This window comes from Tribolium madens, unplaced genomic scaffold (genome assembly GCF_015345945.1).
Source record: "Tribolium madens isolate multiple individuals breed KSU strain unplaced genomic scaffold, Tmad_KSU_1.1 Scaffold_20;HRSCAF=117;Tcas5.2_LG4, whole genome shotgun sequence".
Classification (NCBI taxonomy): Eukaryota; Metazoa; Arthropoda; class Insecta; order Coleoptera; family Tenebrionidae; genus Tribolium; species Tribolium madens.
In genome coordinates this window covers 542,349-549,522 of record NW_025400985.1, presented here as the reverse complement: position 1 = coordinate 549,522, position 7,174 = coordinate 542,349, and the positions used below count along the sequence as shown (strand labels likewise).

General features: G+C 27.3%; 1 protein-coding gene across 10 annotated transcripts in view; it reads left to right on the top strand.

Annotated features, from left to right (window-relative positions):
* LOC123005892 (SH3 and multiple ankyrin repeat domains protein 3) overlaps positions 1-7,174 on the top strand; it is a 108,550-nt gene that overhangs the window by 30,117 nt on the left and 71,259 nt on the right. Inside the window, exon 1 of one of the 10 annotated variants that reach the window (XM_044399933.1) lies at positions 6,610-6,630. The exons of the other annotated variants lie outside the window; for them this stretch is intronic. The gene's annotated coding sequence lies outside the window, so the exon portion shown is untranslated. Of the gene's footprint in view, positions 1-6,609; positions 6,631-7,174 lie in introns of those variants that run through there. 10 annotated transcript variants of the gene reach the window in all.

The following is a 7,174-nucleotide window of genomic DNA, read 5'->3' as shown; positions in this document are numbered from 1 at the left end:
AAAAAAAAACAAATTATGCTAATATCATAATTTAAAATTAAATTTCTCGTAGTGTTTAACTAAAAATTAGTTTAGGGAAATGTCAAATGTCAAATCTATAATTGTCAAGTCTCGCTTAATTTAAAAGACGAAAAACAATAGTTTTTTGATTATTTTTCAATTTTTTTTATTTGTGTAAAAATTGTTAGTCTGAAAAAGGGCGCTTTCCTTTCCCCGGAATGCGTTATTTGGCCTCAGGTTTCAGGAAATGAGCGGTGAAAGATCTCCCATCGTTTCCTGCTGCCCTAACGGTACCTTTGTTACCCTTTCGCTGATTTTTTGGAAAAGTGTTTGATACAAAAGCGCAATTAAGTGTGTATTTTCTCATGGGTTCAAACAATGAAAATTCATCAGTTACAAAGTACTGTTGTCGGTGTATATCATCATCTGCAGCGTCGTTAAGTCACGACTTCACCACGGCCAAGGCCCTCGATGTCCTCCTCGCCTCCTCGTCGAATTTCAACGGGTAATGAGGCGAAATTAGCTTTGAATTTGATTTTTTTACGTGGTGCACCGCATAAATAACATCCTAGGATTGTTTGCAATGCAATAACAACAGACAAGTCTATTTGTAAAGTAACTTGAGCCAGCATTTTTATCAAGTTGCCTCCGACATGACATGCGCACAATACCGAGGTCATTTCAAAGGTTGACTACAGGGTGAACACTCTTATACCACCTGCACCACAAAACTACATCAATGTAGCAAATCATCAAGCAAATTTCAAAATTTTAATTTTGACGCACGAGACGAAGCTGAGTGCTTTAATACAACATTTTTTTTATTTTCAAAAATTATTGTTTCATTTAATTAAATTATAAAAGTGATACACTTCAATTTTTGTATTTTAGTTAATGGTTAGTTTAAAATAAAAAATTAAACGTTTTATTTCTCCAAATATTGAGAAATTTAGGTTGTCCTAGATCCCAAATATTAATTTTTTTTAATATCTCGTTTTTTACTTATTCTTGAACGATTTCATAAAAAATGTGAAAATAAGGATTTTACTTGATATTATTATTTTTATATTTCAAATAATCTGTTTTAAAAATTTGGTGGCACCTCCGGTTATAACGAAAGTGGGTATTAACTTTGTTATTTTAAATAGAAAACTAGAAAATAGAAAAATAGAAACAAACAATTTTTCCACAAATAAAAATTTAGAAAAACTAAAAAATAATCAAAAAAACTATTATTTCGTCTATTAAACTAAGCGAGACTTGACAATTATAGATTTGACATTTGACATTTCTCTAAACTAACCTTTAGTTTAAACACTACAAAAAATTTTGAAAAAGAAAATTCTAAAATATGATCTCAGGATAATTTGAAATTTTTTGATAGAGAATTTAATTTAGAATTTTTTTTCTTTCCAAATTTTGATTAAATGGACTGTTTTAAGTAAAATTCACTCATAACATGAATAATAAGTAATAAAATAAGTCGAAAACAATCAAAATGAAAATTTTGCAAGTTTTTGCATGCATTGCTCGATTTAGATTCTTGTTTATGAGCTAGAAACGCACTTTTTTTCACAAAATTTCGAAAATAACGGTTTTACTTGTCATTATTATTTTTATATTTTAAATAATCTGTTTTATTTGTACATAATTATTCCTTTATTTTTTTTTAAGTTTTTTGTATTTTTTAAAATTGAGACTTGACTTAGGTTATTCTAAGTTCTAAAATAAATTTGTTTTGGGTAAATCTTTTGAAATCAGTGAAATTTTCAATGAAGAACACTATATTAGTGAAAAAACACATTGCAAGATCCAATTTTGCATTTTTTAAATTTGTTTTTTCAAAATATTTCGAATTTAGTGAGTTTGGAATAAAAAATAACAATTTTCAGGCTTGATATTAGGTTATTTTTCTGTTTTTATAAAATTTGTGGAATTTAGTGATATTCTCACAAAAAACTTACTAAATCCGAAGTTCTAATTCTTCAATTTTCTATTTTACTTTTACTTTTTGTGAAATATTTTGAATTCAGTGACTTTTTCAATGAAAAAACCTTCCAAAACGAACAAAAATTTGACATTTTTGCAAATTCAGTACACTCTTCAGTAAAAAATGTAGTTTAATTCATAGAAATACCTAAACAAAAATAACTTATTTCTAGGTTTAATCTTGCAATTTTAACAAAAAAAACGAGATTTACGACGCTTGCAGGCAGTCGAAGGAAGAAATTCTTCAAAACTAAAAATGAGAAATCTATTTTTCTGAAAAATGAAGCAAAATTTTGAGAGCTACTTTTAAAAAAATGTCACAATGCCAATTTTAATTTTCTTTATTTTTACATTCATAATAATCTGTTTTATGCTCATTTGTAATGGCTTTGGCATTTTAGTTAGTCTAGGTTGTAAATTTGAAAATCAAAAATTTTTTTTATGTTTTTTGGGACTAAGACTAGATTTAAAATGCCTTTATTTTTCAAATTCTTCAAAATAAAAGCACTTTAGTAAAAATTCCACTAATATAATGAAAAATTGCAAGATTTTGAGATGTTTTTTCTGACATAAAATAAAAATTTGGTATTTTTTACATTTTGCCTTTGATTTTAACAGATTTGCAAAAAAATACGTACAGAGTGATTAAGCAAAGATGTCGAGATTGTTTTTTAACGACTTTTTAATAATTTCAAGACGCTCCAAATTTTTTAGGAGTGATCAATTTTTGAACAAATCTGGAATGCCAGTAATCTCAAGTGATTCACACTGTACATTTCAAATTTTTTTCACTAAAAATTTGTCGCACTTTAACGGGATTTGATTATGATTTTTACTGAATCACTCTGTATTGATAATAATATTTTTTCGAAATATTTTTTTGACAGAACTGAATTAAGTACAGAGTGATTCAGTAAAGATGTCGAAACCGTTTTTTGAATCAAGTATTATTTATTGCAGGTTATTTTTTTAAAGAAATTTAGGATGATGGTTATCTTAATTAACTCAGTCTGTACATTTGATGAATTTTACAAAAAGGGAATTGCTCAAAAAAATAGAGATATTTGTTATCTCAACATTACAATTTTAAACACATTTTAAAAAAATCCGGTTTTGCTGTCACATTTTCGTAAAATTAAAGCACAAAATACTATTTTTTGAAGTTTTCTAAATCTAAAGAGAAAGTTTTCGCATATTTTATCAGGTTGATATGAATAATTAGTTTATTTTTACTAGTGATTAATTCGAAGCACTTCATCCTTTTGCAGTTTCACGTCCGCTGCATTTTCTCTAATTTCCTTATTAGTCGCAAGTTTTTTTCCTCGAGTTTGCTCTTATTGTAAAAATCCAAGACCACATTAATAATTTATGAGTAAAAGTGAAACAAATTGTTCCAAATGATCGAAATAAAACTCGGCCACGTGTTGGTATAATTAGTGTCGTATTTTCGGTCTCTTTAATCCAAAGTTCATCAACATTGTCATTCATGTTCCGCGCCGACTGAGAGAGAAACCCAACCAAACAGCCCACATGGTATTAAAGTTTTTACCATATTTATGGGCAGTGGGCGATCTGGAACCATTATTTTGCCATTCTTGACCTGGGAGTGTTTGCGTTTGAGATTTGTCGGTTTCTAAAGCCCGAATTACACACAATATTTTTTCTACAACTAGTCGATCCTGTTACAAGCGGAAAATGAGCTAAGACTACACACATCATTCATAATTATTTTCATGATTAATAAATCACGCGATTTTAACGGTGATTTTAAAATTTTCAAGAATGTAACTAACTACTTTACCCACGATTTAATTTATTTTATCTTGCGATTTATTTATTACGTTAGGTTTTACTACTGCTACCTGTAGAGTTCGGTATGATTCGCGAGAAATGTCAAATCTACCATTAGTATAAATCACAACTTTTTAAAACTGGTGAAAAGTTGCTTAAAAAATGGCGAATTTTCATTTTATTTCAAAAAAAATATTACGAATTACACAGTTTAGAATGCAAAAAAGAATGAGTGTAAAACAAATTATTTAGTTTGTGCTCTAATTTTGAAGAATTTGAAGAAAAAAAAGCATTTTTTAATCTAGTTTCAATCTCAAAAAACAAGTCTGTTATTTTCAAATTTACAAACTAGACAAAGGTCCAGTTTCATAAACTGCAATAAGTAATACGCAGAAATATTTAGTTTAAAAGTCTTGAAATCGATTCAAAAAACGGTTTCGACATCTTTTCTGAATCACTCTGTATAAAATATTTCGAAAAAACACCAAGAAACAAGTGGAAAAGAAACTAAAAATATTTCTTAAAAAATCATCACACATTTTGATAAATACTATTAAAAGTATCATAACCAAATCTCATTAAAATGCGACAAATTTTTAGTGAAAAAAATACTTGAAATGTACAGTGTGAATCAGTCGAGATGGCTACATTTCAAATTTGTTCAAAAATGAGTCCACCTAAAAACATAAAAAATGCAGCGTAAAAGTGTTGAAATTATTAAAAAGTTGTTAAAAAACAATCTCAGCATCTTTGCTTAATCACTCTCTACATAATTTTAATTCAATTCTGTTAAAGGCGAAATATAAAAATAAATTATTTTAATTGTGCACTTAAAAAAATAAGATTTGAATTATAAAAAATAATTAAAATCGATTTAAAAAAAAACGGTTTCGGCATCTTCACTGAATCACTCTGTACTTAATCTTAATTCAATTCTGGCAAAAAAACACCAAAAAATAAGTGGAAAAGTGTTAATTTGAGTGATTTTTGATTCAAAAACGGAATTATTTTAAATACAGGGTGATTCAGGGAAACTAAAAATATTGAAAATAGTATACTGAAAATATTTCTAAAAAAATCATCACACTTTTTGCAACGAAAAATACTATTAAATGTATCATAACCAAATCTCATTAAAGTGCAACAAATTTTTAGTGAAAAAAATACTTGAAATGTACAGTGTGAATCAGTTGAGATGGCTATATTTCAAATTTGTTCAAAAATGAGTCCAACACCTAAAAAACTTAAAAAGAATGCAGCCTAAAAATTTTTGAATTTTAAAAAATAATTAAAATCGATTCACAAAAACTGTTTCGACATCTTCACTGAATCACTCTGTACTTAATCTTAATTCAATTCTGGCAAAAAAACACCAAGAAATAAGTGGAAAAGTGTAAATTTGACCGATTTTTGATACAAAAACGGATCTATTTTGATTGTGCACAGTCATTATCTGAAATACAGAATGATTCAGTTAATATGGCCGTTTGGAAGCAATCCTTGTTAAATCATTCTGTGTCGAAATCTTATTAATAAAACATAGAAAATTTTAATACATAATTGAAAAAATAAGATTTGAATTATAAAAATAATTAAAATCGATTCAAAAAACGGTTTCGACATCTTCACTGAATCACTCTGTACTTAATCTTAATTCAATTCTGGCAAAAAACCACCAAAAAATAAAGTGGAAAAGTGTAAATTTGAGCGATTTTCGATTCAAAAACGGATTTATTGTGATTCAGGGAAACTGAAAATATTGAAAATAGTATACTGAAAATATTTCTGAAAAAATCATCACACTTTCTGCAACGATAAATACTATTAAGTGTATCATAACCAAATCTCATTAAAGTGCGACAAATTTTTAGTGACAAAAAAAATTCTTGAAATGTACAGTGTGAATCAGTAGAGATTGCTACATTTCAAATTTGTTCAAAAATGAGTCCAACACTTAAAAAATCGAAAAAAACAATCACAACATCTTTGCTTAATCACTCTGTACGTAATTTTAATTCAATTCTATTAAAATAAAAGGGGCAAAATATAAAAAAAAACTGAAAAATCATTCTAAATTATTTTGATTGTGCACAATCACTATCTGAAATTCAGGATGATTCAGTTAATATGGCCGTGTAAAAGCAATCCTTGTTTAATTAAAAATTACATACATAATTAAAAAATAATTAAAATTGATTTAAAAGAAGAGTCTATCTCTCCCGGATTTACCCAATTTTTTCGAGAAATTTTGGTTTTAGAGCCATTTTTATTATTAAAATTTTACGTTTCAGCTCTGGTGTACCAATTTTATTTTTGGGCCTAAGAATTTTTACTTTTACCATGAATTATTGACAATGTTGTTTCTTTCTTGTCTCTTGTATCATTATAGACATTTTGCTCTACTAACTGCACTATTTAAATTAATAAATTTTTTTTATTACTTGCCAAACGTCCTGTTTAGGTATTTTGTTCATTTACTAAAATAGTGTGAGTCAGCTTAATAATACCACTTTTACTCTTAATAACATAATATACTATTGTTTGTGTGGAATAAATTGAATTTTTTTTCATTTTATAAAAGTTTAATTTATTTTTAGTTGATTTGCAAGGTGAACTATTGTAATAGATCTGATATAGGCTAATGTTCTATTTAAAAATCTCACGTTGGTGTCCTTACCGGTCAAGCAGGAAATAGTTACGACTTAGTCGAACAAACACCGCGAATTTATTTATTGTTCTCTATTCTGCGAAGTTTCATAAATTAGAAGAAAAAAAAAGTACTCAGTGAGTGGACTTTATTTCGGCCTTGATCTTGCAATTAGCTGTCGTTTGATGTTTTTACGACGTTAGGTAGGTGGATCATGTCAATCTGTTTTTGCTAATCAAGTTTTTTCTCTAATCAATTAATTCACAAAACGAAAAGATAAATAAAATGTGTCAAAATTCGCATCCCAGAGAAAAATTTCAAAAAAATTTGACATCTGACATTTATTTTTTTATGTCTATTTAATGGTGCTGATGATTTGGATACAGGGTGTCTCAGCGTATTGCAAAAGTCCATTAGTAACCTTTAAAATGCAAAATTATGTTTTTTTAAATGAAATACAATACCGTATGTTTCTTTGCATTTTTGGATGTAGTTTTTTAAAACAATGTTTTTACGCTAAACTTTCAGTTGATTTAGTTTTAGAAATAAGACGTTTTTTTGACGAAAACATGCACTTTTTAAAAATTTATTACACAAAAACCAAGACAGCTAGAACAATTTTTTTCTTACTTCTGCAAAGAAGAAAGTACAGAATTAAGCTGTAGTAATTTTGTAGTGTTTTGCGTTTGTAAAGATTAATAAATTAAAAAGTTTGTTAAAAGTTAAATAACTTAAAAAAATCAAATG